General features: G+C 40.0%; 1 protein-coding gene and 2 long non-coding RNA genes across 3 annotated transcripts in view; 2 read left to right on the forward strand and 1 right to left on the reverse strand.

The window, feature by feature from the left end:
• LOC125894828 (uncharacterized) overlaps positions 1-12,036 on the forward strand; it is a 20,900-nt gene extending 8,864 nt beyond the window's left edge. Inside the window, exons 3-5 of the long non-coding RNA XR_007450117.1 lie at positions 10,751-10,793; positions 11,400-11,478; positions 11,969-12,036. This is a non-coding gene — a long non-coding RNA (uncharacterized LOC125894828). The remainder of the gene's footprint in view (positions 1-10,750; positions 10,794-11,399; positions 11,479-11,968) is intronic.
• smu1a (SMU1 DNA replication regulator and spliceosomal factor a) overlaps positions 1-27,708 on the reverse strand; it is a 114,268-nt gene that overhangs the window by 66,812 nt on the left and 19,748 nt on the right. The window lies entirely within an intron of this gene.
• On the forward strand, positions 23,653-27,604 carry LOC125894827 (uncharacterized). The gene is made up of 5 exons (XR_007450116.1): positions 23,653-23,736; positions 25,474-25,612; positions 25,862-26,038; positions 26,211-26,330; positions 26,543-27,604. It is a non-coding gene; the product is annotated as an uncharacterized LOC125894827 (long non-coding RNA).

Below are 27,708 nucleotides of genomic sequence, written 5' to 3' on the forward strand. Positions count from 1 at the left end.
CACGGCTAATTACCTGCTTATTCTTGACTATGTCTCCACTACGTATAGTTATGCTTCTGTGATAGTGTTTAAAAACCAACCGGAGACTGATAAACGTGTGTGTTGAGGTTGAAAATGTCTTCTATTGTGTATTTCTGTGGGAAAACGGTCTATGTGTTAATTGAGCTAGCACATGCCGTACAGCTAAGAAAGCTGGTTGTTGAGGTAAAACACACGCAGCTGTGTGCACTGGTATGGCGGGTGGATAGTGCCAATGCAAAGATTACCAGGAGAAGGAGTCACCGCCTGACTGTGTGGATTTTTGAATGGGAGTGAATGGGACAGCAGATGAGAGACCGGCAGCGACCTCACGGCGAGTGCGTTGAAAGAACGTGTATCAACGGCGACGTGACGACGGCATATGTTAGAATTACTAACAAAAATATATGCTTACTATGTATGTCTGAAACACATATGGCAAGCCGTTTTAACATTTAATCGCTAGACTGGATATTCATTACTGATATCTGCAGCATAATTTTGCTAGTCAAAACTCTTATTCAAGATATCTGTAATTAGATTTTGACTAGTTAGAATGACGTTACAGATATCTTACATTAAAATTCATACTAGTCACAATGACATTACTACTAGTCAAAATGACGTTATAAATATCTATAATGGTAATTCTGGATAGTCAAACTTAGCGATTAAATGTTTGTTGTCTTGTTTAACTCTTGTTATGCTGTCATATATGTGTAACTCTATTGTACGGAAACGTGAGCTGGAATGACTGAATTGTTTGTTGTTGTTCCAACTTTCAATAAAGTTGAAAGAAAAAAAAGTACGTCGATCCCCTTGTACGTCCTGACTTTCCCCAACTTAATTGAGTGAATTCAAGTCTTTCAATAGCTTTCATGTTTTATATGTTAACATGTCTTTATTTTCGTGTATATTGGGAACTACAGAGTACAGTGCATAGCCTGTACTATGCTCATGCTTTGGATTCACTTTTTGTTTTTCTTTTGAGCAGTTGCAGCACGGAAATTGCGCTGAATAGACTAGGCCTAAGCTGTGTAAAAAGAGCAAGAAGCCAGCAACACTCCTTCTGATATCTTTAATGCCTCACTGGTACAGGTTACTCACACAAACCGGTTTCGACGGTCAGTCTTCAACAGTGTGTCTAAGCTGTGCCCTGCTTTCAAAATTGCAAAATTTAAAAGTCCATGTCCAAATTTAACAATGTTTCTGTGGGAACTTCTATTGCGGATCTTATCCACTAGATGGTGCCATTGTTCAATGATTGTTGTAGTTACAGTGTTGAGTGTTGGAAGAAGTAGGCTACTTAGATCAAAAGTATCAATACCACAATGCAAAAATACTTAATCCTTAATATATATATATAAGTATTTTATTTAAGATGAGTAAGGGTACTTGCACACCTCCATTTTTAGAAAGAAAACTGACCGCAACACTGAATTGCATGCAGACAGTTTTCACCCCCCGTTGCTCATTAAGAATATTTCTTATGGACAAATGCAAGGATTAAGATGTATATGTGATTCTGACTAGGATTTTTTAAATCAGTCCATGGACATGCAGCAGCGTTTTACACAGAGAGGGTATAAATCTGAGCTTCTTACTCAGGCTCATAATAGAGCTTTATCACTGGAGAGGAGGGATTTGCTCAGGCCTAAACCTAAACAGGAACAAGTTCAGAAACCCTATTTTGTCACTCGCTACAGCACAGAAGCTGTCCAGATCAAACACATTATAAAGAAAAACTGGGATATCATTGAGAGGTATTCCCTGAACCGCCGGGTATCAGTTTTAGAAGGGCCCCCACCATCAAGGATAAATTAGTAAGGAGTCATCTTCCTGCTCACAAACCAGACACCTGGCTGTGTCGACCAAAGGTGGAGGACAATTGTTGAATAAAAGGCAACAGAATTAAATTTGTTATTTTGTGTGTTTTCATTTCCTATTTAATCAACACCTGATACCCACCTAATACTTTATTTTCATTATACCATGAAGAACACAGGTAGGTTAGTGCATTTTAAAATCCAGTTTTAACTCAGGGTGCCCAGGAGTTCTCTTTTGGCCGGACATGTCCACTTTTCACGTCCTGTCTGGGTCCAGTTATGAATCGTTTTTCATCGTTTTTCACGGGACCGTTAAGCACATAAAGACTTGTCTATGCGCTGACGGTGCTTTGTGCAGCTTACTACTGTAAGGTACTTTTTACAGACTGCAAAATTGCAAGTTACTTCAATAGCTCACTTGGTAGGAGTTCTGCAACAAATAGCCATTGCAGTTTTTACTGGAGCGTCACGGGTTCGAGTCCTGCTGTGTTTCTTTTTTTTTTTTTTTCAGTCCGGTATATTTTATTTTATTTTATTTTTTTTGTGTACCATTAATAAGTATATCGTATAAAAGAATCAGGTGGAAACATGCAATAGACAAAATAATGTAGACCTATTTAATAAATGTTATAGGCTACATGAAATGCTGAAGCAATAAAAACAATCTTAGATTAATTATGTTAATATGTTGGTTGATGGTTTCAAATAACTACTCTTACCCTCTACATGTGCTGAGATTAGCCTACTGTAAAGTTTACATAGGCTATGTATAAGCCTTTGAGCAGGTGCATCAGCTTTCTTGTGTTCAATTGTTCAAAAATATCTTATTTAGGTACATTAGGCCTACTGTTAAAACTATTCAATGGTAAATATGAGAGGTGTTTTTTTTTTTTTTTTTTGACAAAGACTGGAAGAGAGGCTCCAACTGTCCAATCAACAAGTTAAATATTTTCCTATGAACTTGTCGCTAAATATGGACCGAGTTTAGGCCTATACCCCATTTTGACAGTTAATGTAATGCAATAAAGTTGCTGACAGACTGGCGTTACATTGTTGTTTAATTAAATATAAATCAACGACAAAGCCGTTTCCTCCAAAAATGTCTACCAGGGCTCGACAGTGCGAGCGTTTCACTCGCATTTGCGACTAAAAATAGATGTGTGCGAACTGTGAAAAATATTTCGGGGCACATGTGCGCATAAAAAAATCAGCCGAAGCAGCCTATATTTTTGTCAATAAAAAAATATGATAATCTAACCGCAAATGTTGGAGGAACTCCAGCCGCCTTCCCTCTCCCCAGTGGGACGCGGTTTTCCAAGCCACTGTCGGCAGGGTGGAAATAAGTCAAAGTGTGGAGGAGACGGACCGGGAAAAGCGGCGGACCTCCGGGGAGGCCTTCTCTGTTCTCCCTGCAGTTAGGGACCGTTTGTCACGGTACCGCTGCTGGGCAGGGTGGAAATAAGTCCTGCAGAGTTTCAGAGGACCTGGAGAATGTTTTAGGATAGTAATAACATCAGTGTTCCCGCTACATTCATTTAAATTATTACCGCCGCTGCTGCAATAATCCTTCAAAACATTTTTGCAAATGCACCACCACTCTGAGACATCTGTGCACTTGCACAGCGCAGCAGCCAGTATAGTGAGGAGAGCAGCGGTGAGGGGAGTGGGGAGTGGGGGAAGGCTCCTATGTAGAGATGCACCGAATATATTTGGCCGAATATTGCAAAAAAACACATTCGTATTCGGTGGAATAAGTGAAAAGCAGGGCCGAATAATAGCGGCGTGTTTTGATAACGCAATCAAACAGCGTGTGGTGACGGACAGAGTAAAATGTCGGCAGTGTGGCGATAAACAGTAACGGCGAATCCCGCCAGTTGTGGGTTGAACGGGGGTCACAGACACGGACAGGAATACGTATTCCTGTCAAATATGGCGGCGCATTATAACGGCTTAGCGGCGATGAAGTCCGGCTCCAGGTGAATAACTTGTTGTCATGACTGCCCAAAAGTACCTGAACAGCTGAGCCATGGCGGCATGTGGCGTATCAGAGGAGAAAATTTAGGGACTGTTCGTTACTTATGAGGGGACTTGTCAGAGGAGGAGGGTGGCTGGTTGATTTTTATTTCATTTATTTATTTATTTTATTTTGATCCCCCCTATGTTAATCACGTATTGATGCTGTTTTTGAAGTATGAATAAGTCAATAAGTAATTTATTCCATTGAAATATCATTGATGTGTTACAGAAAAGTGATTTATCTTTTTATAAATGACAAAAGGCACATCTGCCTCAGAACCATGATACTTTCACTGGTATTGTACCATGGGTCCCAGTAGCGTTGTTCCGATTCCGATACCAGTATCGGAAATGTCTCCGATACTGCCAAAAATGCTGGCATCGGTACTGGCGAGTACTGGAGTTCAGGCACCGATCCGATACCACGTAATTTATTAAAATAGGAATCTATTTAGCAGTTAGCTCCGTTAGCACACAGTTCTTCTTCGCCGCTCTTAAAACAGTTGCGCTGTGCTGCCATCTGCAGCCTGCTGTTTTTGAGGGGTGAAGAAGAATTGATCATCTGACCTGCTAGACAAGGAGCTAACTAGCCTTAGCGCATCATGTCGGCGGTGTGGCAGTATTTCACGCTGGATGCTCCCACCAGCAAGACTGCGACATGTAACATATGCCAAGACAAAATTTCGAGGGGTGGCGCGAGTGTTGCTAATTTCAATACCAGCAATTTGATTAAACACCTGAAGACGCGTCACGCTAAAGAGCACGACGAATTTACCAAAGCAAAGGGGAAAAAGAAGGACGAGCTGCAGCAGCAAACTCTGCAAACTGCCTTCCAGCAACGAGATAAATTCCCCAAAGACAGCCAAAAAGCAACAAAGATAACAGGCAAAATTTTGGAGTTTATTGTCTTGGATGGCCAACCCCTGTCTGTCGTGGAAAATGTGGGATTTTGCCGCTTAATGGAGGTACTGTTAAGGTACTGTTTGCCAGGTCGTAAATATATCTCCGAAACTTCGCTACCCAAATTATACGAGGCAGTTAGGGAACACATATCGTGTATGCTGAAAGACGTGCATGCAATCAGCTTTACCACGGACATTTGGAGCTCCGACGTGTGCCTCATGTCTTTGCTAAGTTTAACGTCACACTGGGTGGACAGAGAGTCAACATTTACCCCTCGAAGTGCGGTGCTGCACGCAAAAGAGTTCCAAGGGTCACATACTGGCACATTAATTGCCGAAGCAATTGAGGGGATGTTAGTACAGTGGAAAATCCCCAAATCCAACGTTCATGTTGTTTTGCTCGACAACGCTAGCAACATGAAGAAAGCCATGGACGAGATGGATGTACCAAGTTTGGGATGCTTCGCCCACAATCTCCAGCTGGTGGTGCATGAAGGGCTACTGTCACAGAGAAGTGTGAATGATGCACTGGCGAATGGTAGGAAGATAGTCGCGCATTTCAAACACTCGCCACTGGCCACTACACGCCTAGAGGATCTTCAAAAAGATCTCCAAATGCCCACCAAACGTCTGCACCAAGACGTAGCAATGAGGTGGAACAGTACCTACTATATGGTCGAGAGTTTACTGGAGCAGAAGCGGTCAATTTCAGCATATGGAGCTGACCACAACCTGCCAGTGACCCTTACAGCTAACCAGTGGGCTTTACTGGAGAAAATAATCACTGTTCTGGCACCATTTGAAGAACTGACCAGACAGATGAGCTCCTCCACCTCATCTGCAGCTGAAGTCATCCCCTCGGTCACAGTGCTGAAACGCCTGCTTTCTCGGGAGAACGAGGAGGACACGGGTATAAAAACCATGAAAACAACCCTTCTTGAGGCTGTCCAGAAAAGATTCAAGACCATCGAGAATGAGCCCTTGTATGCAGTTGCCACTCTTTTAGACCCACGATTCAACAGTTATTTTTTTTTTAATTTTTTTTATTTTACACATTAAAACATTTATTTATTATTTTTCATTGTTGTTTCAGATACTTCACAGGTGCAGACAGCATCAAGCTTGCCAAGGATACTCTGACCCGAGAGGTGGAGAAGATGGAGGCGTTACTGAGCAGCAGGACCACACCTGAGGGAGCAGAGGCAGTGCCAGGCAACCCCCATAAAGCCCCAGGTATGGAAGCACAGCCAGACAGCAGCAGCAGCAGCAGAAAGAGCAGCTTGAAAGGCCTGTTTGAGGAAATCCTGCAGGAGCATGATGAGGAACATGGGGCAAGTAGTAGCACAAGCACACAGGTTCAAATACAGACATATTTGACAGAGCAAACGGTCCCACGCTCAGACAGCCCATTCCACTACTGGGGAGTCAACCAAATTCGGTTTCCCACCCTGGCTGCCACTGCTGCAAAGTATCTCTGTGCTCCTTGTACCAGTGTTGACAGTGAGAGACTGTTCAGTGCAGCATCCAACATTGTTGATGCAAGAAGGAACAGGCTAGGAGGAGAGAGAGCAGAAATGCTCATCTTCTTGAAGAAGAATCTGCCTTTGCTCTTGGAATTGTGAGCTAAAATGCTACTGCAATGTGTAGCCTCCTTGTTGTAAAGTATTTTGTTTACTGTGTAGCTGTTGCTCTTTTGATTTGTATTTTTTGAATGTTTACTTTATAGGTTGGTGTTGCACTATAAGTTTTTTTTTAAAGGAAACATTTAATTTGCTGTTGGACTACCTTTTTTATTTTACAATATTGTGGCTGCACTTTAATTTTTTAATAATTATTCCTAGATTTATTTAGTTAACTTGCTGTTTCACTACTGTGTTTTATACTGTTCTATTTAAATGCCTTTTTTTTATTTAATATTGTGGCTGCACTTTAATTTAAAAAAAACAAAAACAAATTATTCCTAGATTTATTTAGTTTAGTTGCTGTTGCACTACTGTTTTTTATACTGTTCTATTTAAATGCCTTTTTTATTTAATATTGTGGCTGCACTTTAATTAAAAAAATAATAATTATTCCTAGATTTATTTAGTTAAGTTGCTGTTGCACTACTGTTTTTTATACTGTTCTATTTAAAAATAAATTTAAAAATAAATGACTTCCATTTGCTGTATTTCATTGATGTTTTACAAAGGGTTTAACCTGAGCCAGGCCTTGCCACAATGATAATCATATATCACAGTCATGCAGGCGTAGTATATATGTATTTTTTATAACATACTGGTATCGGTACTAGGTATCAGCCGATACCCACAGCACAAGTATCAGAATCGGTATCGGGAGGGAAAAAATGGTATCGGAACATCTTATAACAGCTTATAGTTAGGGCTGGCTCAGGCTTGTCCTGTACCAGCCCTTAGTTAGGCTGACTTAGGCCTAGTCTGCCGGAGGACCCCTCTATAATACACCGGGCCCCTTCTCTCCTTCTCTCTCTCTCTCTCTCGTATCCCATTACTGCATCTTGCTAACCCGGCCATTCTGGATGTCACTAACTCGGCTTCTTCTCCGGAGCCTTTGTGCTCCACTGTCTCTCAGATTAACTCATATCACAGCGGTGCCTGGACAGCGTGACGTGTGTGGTTGTGCTGCTGCCGTGGTCCCGCCAGATGCCTCCTGCTGCTGCTGCCATCATTAGTCATTAGTCATACTTCTTCTGTTATTATACACATATGATTATTGTCACACATGTATACTGCCAGGTATTAATACATACTTTCAACATATTGTACCGCAGTAACCAGAACTATAACTATAATATTATTACTTCCATTTGTAAGATACTGTCATTACCTGCATATCTCTCTCTCTCTCTCTCTCCTGTGTCATGTGGATTACTGTTAATTTATCATGTTGATCTGTTCTGTACGATATCTATTGCACGTCTGTCCGTCCTGGAAGAGGGATCCCTCCTCAGTTGCTCTTCCTGAGGTTTCTACCGTTTTTTTCCCCGTTAAAGGGGTTTTTGGGGAGTTTTTCCTTATCCGCTGTGAGGGTCATAAGGACAGAGGGATGTCGTATGCTGTAAAGCCCTGTGAGGCAAATTGTGATTTGTGATATTGGGCTTTATAAATAAAATTGATTGATTGAATTGATTGATCTCTAGGTCCCAGTGGAGGATGTCTCTCAACCCCCAACACTGAACATTATATACCATAATCATATTGCAAAGATAATATATATAAGACAACATTAAAAACACAATTAAATTGCAATACTTTTTCAAAACTTGATAATTTTACCTTTCTGTACATTTTGTATACAAATTCATTAAATAATTTTTTTTGTTCATTTACAAGCAAAATTAATTAAAATTCATTAAATAATTTTGCTTGTAAATGTCTATTTGCATCACGTTTATTACGGAAAACACATCATTTGATCAATTTACATTGTGCCCCTAAAGTTCTTTGTGCGCTCTTTCAACTTCGGAGCACATGTGCTCCTTGGGAAAAAAGTTAGCGTCAAGCCCTGCAGGTGCATCTTAAATTTGATTTCTAAAAAACACAATATCTGGATTATTTTGACTATATAAGAAATAATCAGATTAAACATAGTATAGCCTACTGTTTATCACAGACTGTTTTTTATGAAAGTTTCCACAGAACTTTATTTTGAAACCGGAAGTAGTTGTAAACAACAAGGCGATTCGTGAATCGAATACCGATACGAACTAACCCATCTCAGTCTGGTGGGCACTGTTGGAGTGTTCCATCATGTCTACAGAACAGCATCAACGCTAAGTTTTTATACAGTAACATAAGCATTTACGTTATGTCTTTAGTGTTGTACAGTTGATGTTCATCTTCATTACATTTACGTTATGTCTGAAGTGACACATTAACTGAATAACTGAAATGGCTATAAAGACAAGGATATAGGCCTACAAGTAAATTATGGCTTTGCATTAAGTAACTAAACACTCTCATTTTAAACTATGTATTTTTTACTGTAGACGTTTATTTTTGAGCATTTATCTATGTTATATGGGCTGTGTTCTACATTGATAGTGCCGCGTTTTTCCTTCCCGCTCATATTTGAATTCAAACAGTAGATTTTCATTTAAGCCTTTGTAATCGATTGTTAAGAAAAAAAAGTACTTTATTTTGCAGCGTGATTCGAAGCTTTAAACTTTTAGAGTTTGTGTCCTTTTATTGTAGTCACATTGGGGTAATTGAGGAAATGTTCAAGCAATGTAAAAAAAAAAAAAAATGCATCTGTCCTTAAAAAAATTCATATGGGTAATATGTAGCCTAGTTGACCCTTTGCCAGAAAATACAACGTTAAAATGCTGTTTTTAATGTATTTTTTGAGCATATGGGCTCAAAGTTAATCTAAAATTAAATATAAAGTGATACAACAGTAAATGAGAGCTATTCCAAAGCTTATATAAAATAAACATTAAACTCTGCACCAAATATAATATCTGTAAATATGCATCTGGATTTTTTTGGGTTGCTGGCCTGTGAAAAGCAGAATGTTAAGTCGGTGTATGAGGTCACAGAAGCAAGGTTTTGATTTCTCATATTGCGGGAACTCTTATCCAAAGAGATATTTATTTGTTTTTCTTTTTTTCTACAATGATACAGGGCAAGGGACATCATATCTGAATTGAGCCAGCTGATCCGCAATACCGCGAATTCCGGACAGACTGTCACTGCCGGGCCTGCTACAGCTGCAGCAACAGCAACAATGGAGCAAGTCATACCCCCCACCTTGGGCACCTTACAAATGACCCGACCAGACCTGGTCAGCGCAAATTTGACCAGGCTATTTCAGCCCTACCAGGGTTCGAGAAGGCGGCCAAACAAATTAACACAGCCCTGGCAGCACAAATTTTTCTGCTGCTCTCGGGTAGATACCCATGAAATCCCTGACCTGGAGGAAAATATGTGCCTCCAGGCCAGTGGACTTGGTGCGAGGAAGGTCTTATTTTGTGATGCCAAAGGCACAGCACAGCAGTTTCTCCAAACACTGGAGAACACTTTCCCCCCATTAAAGAACTGCAGGGGATTTAAAATTATGCGTTGCTGCAGGAGCAGACAATTAATCGACGTAGTAATGCCACCTGGTGGTTATACTGCAGAGTATATTAAAAATCGCAGCACACTGAAGAAGGCTGTCGCCTACATCGTCCCTCTGCAGAATGACCTCCCCTCAATATGGCAGTGCAACAGGTAAGATATGTAGTAAATTATTTGTTAATTTTTTTGCCTGTATTATTTTCATGTGCCCTAACCCTAACCCATCTCTGTAAATGACATTATAGGAAGAAAATGTGGAGGAGATTACAGAAGATTGCCAAAGATGCAATAGCAAGATCCCGCTGTGTCAACTTGAAAGGCACTTACAACAGTGCAACATCAGGTAAGCCACTATCATATAACCCTTTTTAGACCACTGTGGCAGGGAAGGTGTAGGTTTGCTGTGTGAGCCCAAGTTTAAGACCTCATACAAGATCCCTTGGTGTAGTTGCTTCATCTCTTCAAACAGTGTTTATTAAAATACACATAAGCAATACAAACCACCCTTTGTTGTAGCCTTCATTTCAATGTCTTTGTGAACTGATGGTTTGGGGTTTTTTTTTTCACAATTCCACTCTGATGCAGTGCAAATTTTATTACCTACCGGTATTTACGGTTATTACATGATTGTGCAATACATGTTTTGATGCTTTACTTTTGAAAAGCAAGAATGACATTGATTTCAAAATGAGAACAATGACATAAGAACAAAGTTTTTTTGACTCTAATATTATTGGAGTGTTATTATATGCAGACAGAATATACTGCATTTTTACCACAAAGTTTGTTTGTCCTTTAATTTGGAGGAAGAACATTTATTTTGCTTGAATCCTGTATTGTTACATACAAAGTTTCAACATAGTTGGCTATCTAACATGACACAATCATGTTTTCATTTTTTTTTTCACAGTAGCAGCGCCACAAGGGTGACACACTCCAGCAACCATACATAAGTAAACATTTCCTATTGTTTGTCATAACATATTTACAAATTAAAACATCCTTGCAAGTATATTAGTAGTTATATTAACAAGTCTGCACATACACAAAGAAAATATAGGTGACATAGAAAAAGTATAACTCTATACACAGTTTTCATTCACTACTTTGTGTTGTTATCTATCTTCTCCCAGAAGCAAAACAGCCACCCTGCTGTGGGCTGTCAATTTAAGGTCTTAACAGAAGGTGTTATCTTTTTGGCTGGATGTATTTTCATTTGACCACAAGATGGTGCATTAATGTGTGATCTGTGAAGCCAAAAAAGGTGGCAATTTGGTGACAAACATGATGACTTCATAACCAATGATGTAATTATCTCTAAGGAAGCCTTGTAATATTTGAAAATTTGTAATTTATGAAATGAAAAACTGTATTTTAGTTTGGCCCCATGAATTTATGGAAATGTTGATTTTGATTGATAAAGCGTGACACACACCAAAAACAATGCCACTGTTTAATTTTATGTTGTTTTTGTAAAAGAACCTCAGAAATGGGGTCTATATCACAAAGTAGTAATGTGTCCTTGCTTGTGTGATCTTGTGTTGCTTTTTTCCTTATAGTAACCCGGAACATAACAGCTGGTCAATGAGGATTTGCCTCATGCGCTAACCCATCAAAAACTGTTGAACTGCCGCCAAGGTAAAACACCAATCTCTGTTTATTTTTAAATATTATGTGATCATGTAATTTGTGTTTTCCATGGCCTGTAATAGCCACTTTTCTTTGTTTTTTTAAATTACCTGGATACATAAAACATAAAATTGTTGGATTAAAATTCAATCAGAAACAGTAAACCCTTTCAGACTGTTGTGGAATGATTACATTTTGAAATGAATAACATGTACAGCACTAATCTAATCTTCGGCATCCAGGCTGTGACTTTGTTGGTACCCACAAGGAAATATTTATATCAAATCAAAATTTAATTTACACCCTTGAGTAAATTGAGTGAGTAGAGTGAGTGTAATGCAATGGTCATGCGACCCATGAATCCGGCATATTTGGAAAATAACGTTTTACCACAAAATGTAAAGTTTGATATATATATGTACTTATATTAATTCTCAATAGTTCAAAGTTTTCTTTTTTCTGTTTTTTTATTGATGTTTTGTTGTTGTTGTTTTTTTAGCCGATGAGGTGAAAGTTTTCAAGGTTAAAAGGAACCTTGATGCAGGTGGCTTTCAGCAGTTTATAGGGCCATCTATCCTGAATCATGGAACAACAACTTTGAGTTCTGCAAAGTCAACAGGCACAGGGTGGTGGTCCCCCTGACTGAAAGCACGCCAAAAGAGATCCGTTCAAGCGGAGTGTTGGGACGCTCAGCTTTATATGTTCGTCCGTTGGTGAGTAATCCTTTTTTCTAGAAAAAAAATCTCAGTTGTTGCAATATTAATGTTTTTCTGTTGTATTAAAATTGTTCTTGTATTTCATAGTGTGAAATTGAAACGGACACAGACAGCAGTGAGCCAATGGACATGGTAAGTTAACAATGTTAAAAAAAACAACAACAATGAACACTTCTGCACTTGGAAACGTTATAGGGGGAAACACTCACAAGTACTATTCTTCTAATGTCCCCTATTAGTCACCTGAAAGGCTTTCAGAAAGTGAGCTCCACACAGAGGAGGAGGAGGAGGAGGAGGAGGAGGAAACACAGGTAAGTTTAGGAAATTAAATTTGTCTGTAATGATCAGTGAAGCGTAGTTAATCTTAATGAATTTATATTTGTACTTTATTCATGTCATTTATTTGCTGACACCCTTTAACAATTTACAGTATTAATGGCATGCAGTGCAACAAATCACAGAACTTCCTGAGTATGGCAACAAAACATTTAGGCTTTTGCCATCACGTATGTGACGAATTACATCATTGTTATAATTGATTATGGTCTGCCACTGCATCAATTACATGATTATTTTCAGCACCCCTACTGTGTGTGCTGTGCACCCAACATAACAATGCATAATATTATTTGTTAACTCTATCTGTTTGCAGGATTTGGCCTCTTTCCCTTCTGCCTCTTCTAGAAGTTCCCCTCCAGTGTCCCCTCAAGTCTCCCCTCAAGTGTCCCCTCAGGTGTCCCTTCCAGTGTCCCTTCAAGTGTCCCCTCTAGTGTGTCCCAAGAGTTGAGGGAGGTGCTATGCACACTGGTGGGAAACCTCAACATTAAAGCACTGCCACCTCCAGCAAACAGTGTCGTGAGGGCTGACATTCTGGAGAGTGCTTTCAGGGCATTTAGGAGGAAGGCCTTCGACCCGGAAAGGAAGCTTGATGTGGTGTTTATTGACACCTGTGGTCAAGGGGAAGGGTCGGTGGACAACGGGGCACCAACCAGGGAGTTCTTGACCCTGCTCATGAAGGCCCTAATAAGCAGCCGTTTTTTTGTTGGACCTGCGTCCTCTAAAAATCTAGGACTGGACTCCATAGGTGTGTAAATGACCAGTCAGCAGTTTCATTGACACTCACACATAGATAGTGGGGGCAATTACAGCATTAAACTTCCAAAAATATTGACAGAAATTATGCAGAATTGCATTTTGAGGTGTTTCTTATCTGCATTAAAGCAATTGAATAATATGATTAAATACTTATAATTGATAATGATTATTATATTAAAGGACTTATAAATGAACACCTAATCAAGCACACACACTTTACAAATAATTCTGATTAAAACAAATAAAAAATGGAAAAAAATTTCGTGCAGCCACCCACACTGAATAAAGCATAAGAACACATGAATGCCTTATGTTTTATTTCAATCATCATCATTTCAAATCATACTGACACAAATGTTTACAAACGACAAAATGGTGATAATATCAGAGACAAGTAATACTAGTGTACACCTGCAGTTATCAGTACATTCTGTCTACAGTTGTGTGGTTTTGCTGCCTAACCTTTTCTACCGCAAAATTTCAATTGTCTTTTATACTTTCAGGACTTAGTAGGGGCACCTACAAGGTCATTGGAAACATCATTTCTGTGAGTGTAGTTCATGGAGGAGTGGGGCCACACGTGCTTTCAAAGCGACTGCTCTGCCGGCTGACAGGGGAAACGACTCCCCCTGTTGATTTGATGGAGGTGGAGGATGAGGACTTAAGGAACCAGTTCCAGAAGGCAAGTTTTAAATTACTGGAAGCAATATTCAAAATTTTGATTACCATATACCACTTTATATTTATACCACTTTTATATTTCAAGAAAAGGACATTTTACAAAAAGGGACGTAATGTAAAAATAACTTTAGGCTCATGTGATTGTAATTAATTACATTTAAACATAGATTGGTACTTAAAATTATACTTTAGCAAATATTATTTTCTATAACTCATTACGCTTACATTCTCACTCCAACTAAATTTGATACACTCCCAGACAGTTGTCATTACAAAGGTTACCGATCCTCTGGTTTGTATTAAATGGACACATGCTGACCACACATGGCAGAGTTTCCTACTACAGTACCATTAGGAGAGCATTAGTTTACACCATCATTGGATTTGAGGTTTTCTACAGTGACAAATAAAGGACCTGTAAATGGGCAGAGAAAGCTTAGTAGATGTGGAAAAATAAAGAAAAACATCAAAAAAATATATTACTGATATTTGAATTCAATTTTATTGTCAATCATAGAAATTATTAATGGAAATAATAGTCATAGAAAATTTTGAAAATATACTCAGCTCCACCCATTTCTCAATTTACAACTATATTCATACATGTCTACAGCACATAATAGATGCCTACTACTGTATATTTTGTGCCTATTGAAGTAATTAACTGAATATGGAACTGTGACATTATTTATTTGTACCAAAACTAATTGTAGGCTCATTGCAGATAAAACAAGCGGCAACAACAGGAGAAGTCCAAGAAGCTGCGTTGGAGGCAGCGTCCAGCCTGTCACTGTTGGGGTCCCTATCAATAAGTAAGCCCTGATTTTTGTTTTTGATCTTTTCATGTAATTAGTTATAGAAATATAATTTTATCAACAGCTTTGATATATTTAAGATTCTTTTTTTTTTACAACTAAAACAGGTACTACATTTATATTGGCAGGTCGTAATCTGTGTAATCTATGTTATATCTTTACAAGGCTTCAGGAGAGCATGGAAGCTCTGGGAGTGCTGCAGGCACTCAGTAAAGCCTGCCTTACGGCTGCTGTTTTTTGGAGGCCCCCCTGCTCCGCTGACAGCAGAGCAAGTGACAAAACTATTTCAAGTCACATTCAGTGTGGCAGGGAGCTCTCGGCGTTTGGAGGAGGAGAGAGCAGCTGGCCACTGGAGGGACTGGCTCATTGACGTAGAGGGTATGCACACTTTGATAACTAGAAGGAAATGGGGGAATGTTGAACACAATGCATCTTTTACAGAAAACCAAAGTATGAATGGTGTTGCAGTGTCTACACAAATTGCATTTCTCTCTTGCACAAAAATATGTGAGCTGTCATATACTGACATTATACACAGGGTTCCCATGGGGCCTTGAAATCCTTGTAAGTTTTTCATGAAGAAAAAATAAGACTTGACTTTTTGGACTTTATTCTTTTTTTGTTAATATTTTATTTCGTGTTTTGTTTGTTATTTTGGGCCCATATTCACTATTTCATACTGTTAAGTGTTTTGTTGTTCCATCAATGCAATTTTCTGAGTGCTGCTAATTTCTGATACAAGGAAAAAAAAAAGTTTTCAGTCATATCTGAAATATCCGTGTTTTGCACTTAAAGGTGGCACTTTTGCCATTAAAGGCTATTTTGATTACTACTCTTTTCAAATCGTTGTCCTGCTCCATCAATCCTCCTTGAACTTATCTATTTCTTCTGATTGGCCTAAATTTAGAGTGCATGACAGTGACAGTAATTTTATTTAGTGCTGCACGATTAATCTAATCGTAATCGCGATGTCAGGCTGTGCGATTACATAACCGCATAAAAGGCTGCGATTTGCGATTTAATGTAAGCTAAATAAATGTTAACATGTGTGCCTGTGAAGGTGACTGCCTCTCCTGTAGTGTGTGGAGTTTGTTGACATCACGCCCACAAGCTATCCTGCGGGGTATTCCAGGTAGGAGGTTCAACAAACTCTGAGTCTAACCCTGAATTCTGAGTTGATTTACCCTGAGATGGGAAACTTTGAGTATCCGGTTCCAGAATAGCTGATCTGAGTTAGTTCAGTCAACTCTGAGTACGTTCACTCTGAGTTAAGCCGACAATAAAAAGCCATCATCAATGGCAGGGTTTATTGAAGAAAACCTGTCAGCGAGCAGGTTAGGTTCACAGACTCAGTTGCCATGGTGATTGACTCAGAGTTTGATTTACCTCTCTTTCTGGAACTGAAAACCCAGAGATTCCCTCATTTCAGGGTTAACATACTCAGAGTTTTCACTAAACCCGCTTTCTGGAATACCCCTCTGGTGCGTGCAGCAGTGACCAACACAGACGCTGAAGAAGAGCATGAGCTCGACCATGAACAGGCTGAGTTGGTGGCGACAAAAACGTCTGTTACATGGCGATACTTTGGATTCAGGTACGGCGACGTTGAACAGAAAGACGTGCTGTTGTGTAAAAGTTAAAGTCGCCACGTCCCGCGCAACACGACCAATCTATATGAGCACTTGAGACGGGACGGGCCTAAATACATCTCTGATATACTTGTACGTTATGAAGCATCCAGACCCCTCAGATCATCTGGAACAGGTTTACTCAGTGTTCCCAGGATCAAAACCAAACAAGGTGAAGCAGCCTTTAGTTTCTATGCTCCCCGCCTGTGGAACAAACTTCCAGAATATCTGAGGTCGGCTGAAACTGTCAACTCATTTAAATCAGGGCTTAAAACATTACTATTTACTGCATCTTACCAGTGAACTAGATATGTAACTTATTGTTAGGATGATCTGTAGCTATTGTTTTCATATTTGTCTGCTGTTGCTTTTGCTTTTTAAATGCATTTTCTGCACTGTTTTTCTTGCTTTTAGCTTTTGTTTTTAATCATCTGTTGTTCCTTTAATGTTGTATTTTAATGTATTGCTCTTGTAAAGCACATTGAATTGCCTTGTGTATGAATGGTGCCTTGCCTTGCCTTGCCTATTGCTTTGTTGTGGAATAGCGCAGATCCTCACCCTGTCTCCATACGGCTTTTTTTTTTTTTTTTTTTAAATTACTTTAATGTTTCTTGAGTTTTAGTTTGTGTATACAACCACAAGTAGGCTATTATAATAACTTACCAGAAAGGTAAAGAGAAAATTCAAGCAAAGTAAGCAAAAAAGGTGAGAAATACAACAGTCATGGCTACAAATGTCCATTTGTAACAAAAAGGGTGTGTGCGTATAGGATCTTGAAATTCAAAAGTCAGTTAGTCAAAATGTTTTTTCCACTGACTCATAAATCATCTAGTTCTTATATTTACTCGTACATTTTTTCATGTTTTTTCCCCATAGTATAAATCTCTAGTATCCAACCATTGTTTTCTTGTAACAGGTTCAGTCTTGTACTAATTCCTTGTTATTGCCTTCTTGCATGTGATGGATTATATCTTGGCCACATATCTACCATAATCTATGACATTATCGTTTATATTTCCAAGATACATAGCCTTGCAGTCATTATGTGTCCACACTGTTGTTTTTATCATTTGTTTTATAGCACTTTGAGATTCCCCGGAATGTAAAGTGCATTATAAATAAAATGGATTATTATTATTATTACGTGGCTGAACGACATTTCCTCATATACGGCATCAGAATAAGGTGCTACACAGGAAATACTTCACAGTCTGTTGTGGCTTAGATATGTTTCATATATGTGCACATGCACATGTGTGCAGACATGTATAACTGAATTTTTTAAATATGTGATGTCATTGCTGTTAATATGGTCCTTGGTCTGGTGGTGGGGGCCCTATCTTGTGGAATTATTACTTCTTTTAATTTTCAAGTCTGTGTTTTCTTTTGCAGACTGCTCTGTGTTTGGGGAAAAACATCAATAAATAAATATAAATTTTTAAAGAATGGTCTCGAGCTGATGAATCAAATCAGTCACATTTTAAATGACCATTTCTACGCTTTTAATTGAAGGCAAACTGTCTAACTTGCTTGCTTTAGGTTCAGACCGACAGTGGCTGTCATGTGCTGTTGGTGCCAGAAAGTTCCTTTTGTGGTGGACAAACAAAGATCGTGTGTGAAGAACAGGATGACTTAGTAGTGGAAAAGGTGACAACATCTGCTCAGCAGACAGACTAATACTGATCACTGACACATTGAGACAAATTAATTGATTTCATATTTTGAAATCTTGTATATAGTCTATGATTTTCTTTTGAACAGAACCTTGCTATAAAGGGTATTATCAGAAAAACAGTTTAAGTATCACAAGCAAACTTTTATGCTAAAGAAACTGCTTTTCACATAAAAGAAACATTTTCTGTGTTTTTTCTACACAAAACCTTTAACCTGGGTGAAACTGAATCAACAGGTTAGTCTGACTTGAATATTTACAGCTATGACAGATAATGACAAGAGAGATGAGATCCAATTTTGTTTTTTTTAATTGATGTACTTGATGTATTCCAATTGAAAAACAATAAACCAATTAGCTTTTGCTGCATGGCTTGAAAAAAAAAAAAAAAAACGGAGAACCGGAGCACCGGAGAAAACCGTCACCCAGGTAGACAACACACAAACTCACAAAGGCTCAGGACCGGAAATCGATCCCTCACCTGTGAGGTTGCGCTGCTGACTCCCAAGGTGTTCCTGAGAGCTCAAGTCCTGTCTCACATGTGTCCAAAAGGTAACCTGGAGGTCACCTGGATGGGATGGGAGGCAGGACATGAGCTCTCTATTGAATTCATGTTGGAAGAAAAAAAGCCTCACGCCAATTTTTTACTTCAACATGAATCCTATGGGCTCTGTGCAGCATTGAGTATTTCCTGTCCTATACTATTGGATTAAGTGATTAATCAGGTGTGTGCTCTGGGTGCGCCGCACACCTGATTAACCACTTAATCCAATAGTATAGGACAGGAAATACTCATGCCTACTTCCTTTCAGGAAGTAGTGGAGCTGGTGCACAGAGCCCATTATACGTCACCTAAATGGGACTGACCCTCCTGGAGATTACTCTGCCCCGACTGGAAAAGAGCCTGCAGATGATGTTTCTCTGCGGTGTCTTAAGGTGACGTGCAAAGGTGCAGACTGCATAATCCATTTCTGGTTGTTCTTGACATAATGAAACCAGAACGAGCTCTGCACAGCCCCAGAATCTACAGAGGTCCTTGAAAATGGTCTTGTCCAGACTTTTAAATGTTTCGGGGGTGATATCATAATCACCCCTGGACTTCGGCCCATATCTTTTCAAACAGGTGGTTGATGATGATATGGGGGTCTTTCAAGTGAATGCTGACCTTCGCTTTTTTGTAGACCCGCGTAACCAGCTTTTCAACAAGAATTTGGACACACATTTTGTTTTTCTCTGTCTTCAAATCCCTGTCTGGTGTTACATGCAGCACTGGTTGAGCACCTGCCTCAGGTACACTGAGTGCTGGTTCGAGTGCTGGTTCTAGTGCTGGTGCTGCTGGTTCTAGTGCTGGTGCTGCTGGTTCTAGTGCTGGTGCTGGTGTGGCTCTGTCCTCTGATCCCACTAAAATCTGCACAGGAGAGAGCCAAGACAGCTTGGAGCTCTCTTTTGGTGTAGATGTTAAGCCAAGCTGTCATCGTCATCAGCCTTCAGATCTACACGCCTTGTTCTGCAACATAAACTGACGTTGCGCCTGAATGATGTACTCACCGAGCTCTCTATCGGTGTAGATGTTAAGTCGAAGCTGTCATCGTCATCAGCCTTCAGATCTACACGTCTTGTTCTGCAACATAAACTGACGTTGCGCCTCAATGATGTACTCACTGAGCTCTCTATCGGTGTAGATGTTAAGCCGAAGCTGTCATCGTCATCAGCCTTCAGATCTACACGTCTTGTTCTGCAACATAAACTGACGTTGCGCCTCAATGATGTACTCACTGAGCTCTCTATCGGTGTAGATGTTAAGTCGAAGCTGTCATCGTCATCAGCCTTCAGATCTACACGTTTTGTTCTGCAACATAAACTGGCGTTGCCCATGAATGATGTTCTCACCGAGCTCTCTATTGGTGTAGATGTTAAGTCGAAGCTGTCATCGTCATCAGCCTTCAGATCTACACGTCTTGTTCTGCAACATAAACTAATGTTGCGCATGAATGATGATATCATGCTGCAAGCATGTGCCACCATGTCAGTCAGTCTCCAAATGTCCCAGCTGGTGCGGGTGGAGGAGCTGATGCTCTTGGAAATCTCCTCAGACATCATCTTGGTTAGAGTCTCAGAGCTGTCACCTGGTTCCTGATCGTTGACGCCGAGCCTGAGCAAAAGCCTCAGGGACTACATTGCCCAGTGTGGACGCAACGCTCTCTTCAGTGACCATTTGATTTTTGTCCACATTTGTCAGGGAGTCAGTCAGGAGTCCTTCAGGTACACCACCAGGTCCATGAGCAGCACCGCCAATATATCTCTGGTGGCCTCATCAGGTTGCCCATCCCTCAGCTTTTGGCGCTGCACTTCTGACAGCTCCTGGAAAAATCTCTTTGCAAATGGAATAACATGGTCCACTCCCAACTGAGATGACTCTGTTGATGGTGTCATGCCGAGTTCTTTCTTCCAAACGTCCCAATTTAAAAGAGTCAAGGTGCAGTCTGCAACTGTAGTCTGAGTTCAAATCGACTCTTACTTACCAACTCGCAAAATGTGTATCGTGATGTCACAGATGACGTCATCGAATAACCCATACGCTAGCCCCTCCCAGAGCGACTGCAGCTTAGCAACCGTTGCTAAGCATCAGCGAACGCTGTGTGGCACGCCATGACGGCCATTTTGACCGTTTTCAAATTTCTATGTCAAAGAACTTTATTGAATTAAAAGTTACAGTGCTGCTGGTTCCTGACTTTCCCTAAAAACATCTTTAGCCTGTCCTATTTAGGCCTATTTAAAACGTCATTTAAGCAAATCTGACAAAAGGCATTAAAATGTGATGATTTCTAGGCTACCTATTTCGGCCACAGGCGGTCATAATGATTGCATGGATTTTGCCGATAAACTGATACATTTATCGCGCGGCAGATGCATCTTGGTTGCTAGGCAACTATCATTGTCTCTGTCAAAAGTTAAAGTCCGGGAGAGAATTCATTCATTTCATACTAAGCTAAGTGGTGATAACTGGAGGAACCAATAAAAGAGAAGCCGGCTGATGCTGAGGGACACACACACACACACACACACACACACACACACACACACACACACACACACACACACACAGAGTTAAGTCAGACATCAGCAGAGAGGCCGCGGTGCAGATGAAGGGAATATAACTTCAAGATCACTCTAGTTGACAACAGCTGCGCTTGTTACTGTGAGTAAGAGCAATAAGACCTCTGCCAATAAAAAGCCAATACTTTATCAATACATGTGATCAGCATGTAGAAAGCCATATTTCAATCCGCTCTGTCCGCAGTCTCTCATTCACCGCTATTATGATTCATGATCGCGGTCGACACAAGCACATCGCGCTCGCGAGGCTAACAGCAAAGTGTTCTAGACAAACTAAATGTAGGCTAACACTTTATCTGAAGATGCACCTGAGGCAGCGACCTGCAGACACAGAGTGTCCTCAGTAGAGGAGGGACAGAGAGCAGGATGAATGACTGATACTGATGTCTGTGTTCTTCATGTTGACATAACGTGCCTTTCTTCACTCAGTATTGTGATGTCAGGAGGAATATTTATTTTATTGACATCTTAGATTTGTTTCCACTGAGACATTATTGAGTTTATATCGTGACTTTGTTGTTGTAAACATGACTGTTGCTGCCACGGACTGTATAAAACTATATCCTGTGTAACTGACCTATAAGGAAAGCATCAGGAGGTGAGGTGTGTGCATGTGTGGAGCAGAGGGAGAGAGGGAGATGCTGGTAGAGAGATAGAGTGTGTTATTACATACTGTTAATGTTACTTATTATGCTTCTGTGCAGTGATAGCTCTTTCTTATTCTGTTTCTGAATGCGCGTGTGTGTATGGATATTGATTTTTATCGAGCGAAAACTCCGGTGAGTAAATGCTAGTAATGATTAACTTAGCGTAGCATGCTAGCGATGCCTACCACGGCTAATTACCTGCTTATTTTCTTGACTGTGTCTCCACTACGTATAGTTATGCTTCTGTCATAGTGTTTAAAAACCGTTCATTGCATGAACGTCTTGAAAACGAACCCCGTTTTTCGTGTGGGGGTTCCCGGTCTAGACCGATTCACGTCTCCATAAACGTTCAAATCAAACATGTAATGTACTCACCGCATAGGCACAGATGTTAGGAAGGTGTACGGGGGTTGCCGTGTGTTTGTATATCCGTTATTGTTCAATAAACATGCCTTTTATCGCGGATGTCTGAAATTTTCTTCACCACTTCTTCGTCCTGCAATGAATGAGTGCACCGACTTTCTACTGCGCCACAGCGCCACGGTAGCGGTTGGGAGGTGTATTGCACATTGGTAGTTAGAGGCACATGCGCGCCTAAGTGTTTACTAACCTTAGTAAAAGTGTAAGTGTTTACTAAATCAAGATTTAGTCATTACTAAATTAAAATGGGTTGCACCAATTTTACTAGGAATCACGTAGAGCTAGTAATTACTAAGTGTTTACTAAATATTTACACCGACCCTAAGGGTTGTGTAACTGTTACCTAGTTGCCTAGTTTGCCTACACAGGATCAAAACCAACTGAAGAAAACAGCAACTATGGCTCGTTTAGAGAGGCTTGCTCTACAAAACAGAGAACCTGCCGTTAGGAAAAGGGTTTTGAGAGACCGAATCCACCCTTTGGATGTGTACGATGACTTCGATATTTACTGTCGGTACCGGTTCAGGCGCGACCAGATAATGCGGATCACGGACATGCTGGCTCCGGCAATTGAGCACGGGTGACGACTGAATGTAATTTTCTGTTCGCACTGGAAATTATCCAAACAGTTGCACTGCCGAGCCCTGCCACTAACGTTACAGAGTAGCCAAAAAATGGTTGTTTTCCGTTGTTACTCTACCTAATGTTAGGCTCCCATATAGAAACTGACTTAACTTTTAACCCATTTGACACTAATTCAACGTTGAATCAAAATGCTATCTGGGCGAATGTTATGCATCCCAAAACGACAACGCTACACAGTTTGTATGATACATATCGTTTACGGTAGGCTACTTACCGACTGAAGAGACTGTGGAGTATCTTGCCCGGCTGCGCCCAGCTGTTCCTGTGTACATTCTGCTCCGCACGCTGATTGGGTAGCCAAGTTGCTGTCGTCACGTCATGCGACTAGTAACCACTTACGCGTCTACTAGATATGGGATTGCGTAAACTGGTCTGGTGCAACCGAAATTAGTAAACAACTAGTTGCAAACTAGCTAGTAATTCCTAAGGGTTTAGTAGTGGTTTAGTAATTACTAAATCCTGAATTTAGTAGAGAGATACGCCAAACTGGTGCAACCCCACCCAGGTAGCATTCTTTTTAATTGACCAATTATGGGTGAGGTTGATTTGAGGTCTAAACGTCACAGAGAGATGAGAACAGAAAAAAAGCCGCAAAGGGGAAAAAAACACATGTATCGTGTAGTTGGTGTTGAGTGGTTCTTTCGTAGTTTTTCCTATTTGACATGGCTGTTTCGCTCGAGGACGCATTTGCGTCCCTCCCCATTCCCCTCAAGGAAGAACAGAAACAAATCTTCCAACATTTAATTGATGGAAGACATGTTTTTGGCGTCCTGCCTACAGGGTATGAGAAAAAGTGTTTGCTACGGATACTATGGAGCAATAATGGATAAAGTAAGTAATTTAATTACTTATTTATTACTTATTGCCTTTGTTGAGTGGCTGATATTAAGTTGTGTCGTTCTAATAATAATAACAATAATACACTAGAGTGCTTTTCCATCAAGAAGAAGCTCAAAGATACAGGATAGAGGGAGAATGGGGCAAACCTCATGACAAAATTAATAATTTTAATTTGCTAATATGTAGCATCCTCCTTGGTGATGCTAAGGCCAGCAGCTAGTATGCACTACAGCTTATCATGTCATTCTTTTTGATAGTAGGAAAACTATGACTCACTGAACATGCATTTAGAAAACTGTAAGGAATAGCAGATTTTTTTTCAATGTTACTAGTGTAATTGTGCTGCTTTTATTTATTATTAGTGTGTTATTGTGTATACTGCTCTTAACTTGTGCGTTTTTTATATTCTGATTTTTATTTATTGTCTATAACTGTTATGTGTTTATCTGCTGGATACTTGAATTTTCCCACGGGGATGAATAAAGTATCTATCTATCTATCTATCTATCTATCTATCTATCACTAAAAGTAGTAATTGTCTCTGAAAAATCAACTTTTTAGCTTCATCCTGAGGAAAAGCACATTGGGCCTCATTCACAAACAGTGCGTACGCACAAATCTGTGCTTAAACTGTGCGTATGATCGTCAGACCATGCGTACGCACAAATGAGGAAGGCCCAACTGACTTAGAAAATGCAAACATACCTTTTAAGTACATGCAGAGTCTATAAAACCACATTCATGAAAAAGAGATTTAATTAACATTTTTTAAAATAATTAATTTACTAATATATTGGCCAACTGGATTAAATTACCATGAAATTGACACACGTTCACCCTCATCATTGTGACAATTAAAATATTAACAGTAACATGAACAGAAAAACTATCACTCCATCAGCGTGCAGATGATCTGTAATGCCGACTGCCATATCCTTAAGGCTGTGGCCGCTGGCCAGGAGGCACCACGACTCATTTATTTTGCAGAACAGTACAGTGGGAATGCGTTTGGAGGCAGGGGCTGTGAGTGGATGGCTTGTTGGTGAGCATCTTTTGTTCTAGTCTTTTATTTCAGTTGTTTTAAGTTAGTATTTTCAGTAAGTCTCTATTCCGTTAATGTTAAAATGTTATATTGTTTGGGTGACGGGGCATATGGCCTTAAAACATGGCTGATGACACCATACGCAAACCCTGAAGCCCCTCAAGAGGTGCGCTATAATAACATACATGCCCACACGTGCCGCAGAGCGCACTTTTGGCGTGCTTAAGGGCCGTTGGATGTGTTTGGATCAGATACGGCCGGTGGCAAACTACTTTATACCCTGAGAAAAGATCATCCTGGTATGCGTTGTACAAAGTCCTCCACAATCTTATAATGACCCATGGCATTCCTGTAAGATCTGGCGCCATCGCTTCTAACAAACTGTGAAATTTGCTACTTCTCTCCTCGCGTAACCGCTTCCTTCATTCATGAATCAACTCTAGGCAAGCGGTTTCCTTATATGGAGAAATGGGGGCGTGGCAGTATGCTGATTGCAGATCGCGGACACGCGCCTGTCAATTTAGAATGGTTCTGATTTACTAACATACGCACAGTGGTGAGAACAAAATTGGCCGGTACGCACGTGTCATGAATCCGGCAATGTGAGTAATAACACCATGATTATTAAGCATCTAAAGGCTTTTTTTATTGAAGGAAACTTAACCTGTGTATCTTATGCATTTAAGCTGTTCTGGACTGCAACGTGAACCTTGTGTTCATGTGCTCTGAGGCTGCAGCGGACACCTTATGGTTTGGCTGGGTGAGGCAGAATAAAGAAAAGATCTGCCTCTTGGCAATCGATGAGGCTCACTGCCTTACAAGCTGGTAAGATAAATTGATAGTTAACTCACTGCCACAATCTTAATCTATTGACTTTCAGTGTAAACATCATTGGAGATCAGAATAGAATATGTATGATGAAAACATTATATGCTCACATCAGAGATGTTCTAGAGTGAATGAAGCTTATATACAGGTTAGGTCTGTCCATGAGAGTGTAATAGCAAACTGATTTTCTATGTAGAAATTTCAATAACAACAAATATAATGTACACTTAATTATTAAATTTTCAGAGTCAGGGGAAAAAGCTTTCGGGGGGACTACCTAAGGATCCCCAGTCTGAGGATATATATCATAGCGCCAGTCCTGCTACTGACGGCGACAGTGACCCAGGACATGGTCACTGAGATACTAAACCTCCTCCGCCTGGAACCACCCCCAGTGACAATGGTCACCTAGCTTCCCAACAGGTATGAAATAGGATTCTACCTTATGTCCATTAACTGCTACTGCTTTGTAGATGTATTGGAAAACATTAAGTAATATAGTTGTAAAAACATGCAGTTGTATAATGGATTATTTTACTAATTGAAAATAGTTCAAAAACATTATTTTCAATTAATGTACATTGTATCTAAACAGGCCCAACGTTTTCCTGGATGTCCAAAGGACGAAAGATGAGGACATCACAAAGGCAGCGGAATAGCTGGTACCTCACCTGTGCCAGGGGGAAGATGCAGGGAAGGTCATTGTGTACTGCGGGTTGGTAAAAATCTTAATATGAATTCTTTTTTTTAAGGTTCTCTTAGAAAAAATAATAAGTGAATACATTTCAGAATACTGCAAATTGTCTTCAGTGATACTAATGGACCGTTAAGGAATATGTTTTGTTTTGTTTTTTTTTGTAACCCCACCTACTTTCCTAAGATACATACAAGTAATTACAATGTGAACATAAACATTTTATTTTTAAGGACCATCAGTGATGTGACCAGTGTCTACCATAACATCATGGCAAAGTTGGGGAATGCTGCCTGGGTGTCAGATGAACACACAAGTCCACACCAGGATAGTGGAAATGTTCCACAAGCCACCTGGACTCCAACAGCCAGAAAAGGACATTGGATGCATTTGTTGAAATGGAAACAAATGTGCGCTGTGTAGTTGCCACAGTGGCCTTCGGGCTTGGAGTGCAGGTGCCAGATGTTACATCCTCCACTGGGGACCGGCCTCAGACATTCTTTCGTACTGACAAGAGGTTGGACGATGCGCTAGGGATGGTGGTGGGGGAACCGCCATAACCTATCTTTACCCGAGGTCGATAAATAAGTCATTCATCAACAGCAAAAACATTGAAATGCTACAGAAAATTGAAACGGGCACTTGTATTCGGAGGTCAGTGTTCCGAGTTTCTGCACCTGAAGGGAATGAGCCAAGACTACAGCAGGACTTGTGAGTGTCAAGGTTGCTGCTCGATTTGCAACACCAGACTGCAGAACCAGAGGTAAACTGATGCATCGGCCGGCCGATATTTATCGGGCCGATATCTGTGGTTTTTTTAGGGCTGTCAAGATTAATCGAGTTAATCGCGATTAATTTTTTTTAAGTTAACTTGTTCATTTATTTTAATTGCGACCTATTTTGTCCCTCTATTTTGTGTTTCCTGTGTAATTCACATGGCGGTGAAATAACACCCTGTTCTGTTTGTAATAAGCTAGGTGCAAATCTCCCTATTTTTGTAGCAGCATAAGAGAGTGATCTGCTCTTTGTATGAACGTTGTCTTATTGCAGTGGTTCTCAAACATTTCCGGTCATGCCCCTCCGGTCAAGCGCTATATTTCTGTATTCCTGCTAACAGAATGCTTATGGACAGAATTAGAATATGCAAAACACTTTGAAGTTGTCTACTACCTCTTTAGTTTTAAGACCACATTGTTGTGTCATTTTATGTTGAAGCTGTATTTTAAGTAGACATGTTAATTGGGTCTACATTGCACTTTGCAACCAAAAACAAATACTATGCTGCTTTTTGCTAGTGTGTGCAATACTACTTTAATTTAATTTTATTAATGTTTACATGTTAATAGTGTTCAATTGATTAATAAATTAAATTAATGAATTTAATAATATAATAATAATA

The sequence above is a fragment of the Epinephelus fuscoguttatus genome, linkage group LG9 (assembly GCF_011397635.1).
Source record: "Epinephelus fuscoguttatus linkage group LG9, E.fuscoguttatus.final_Chr_v1".
Lineage (NCBI taxonomy): Eukaryota > Metazoa > Chordata > Actinopteri > Perciformes > Serranidae > Epinephelus > Epinephelus fuscoguttatus.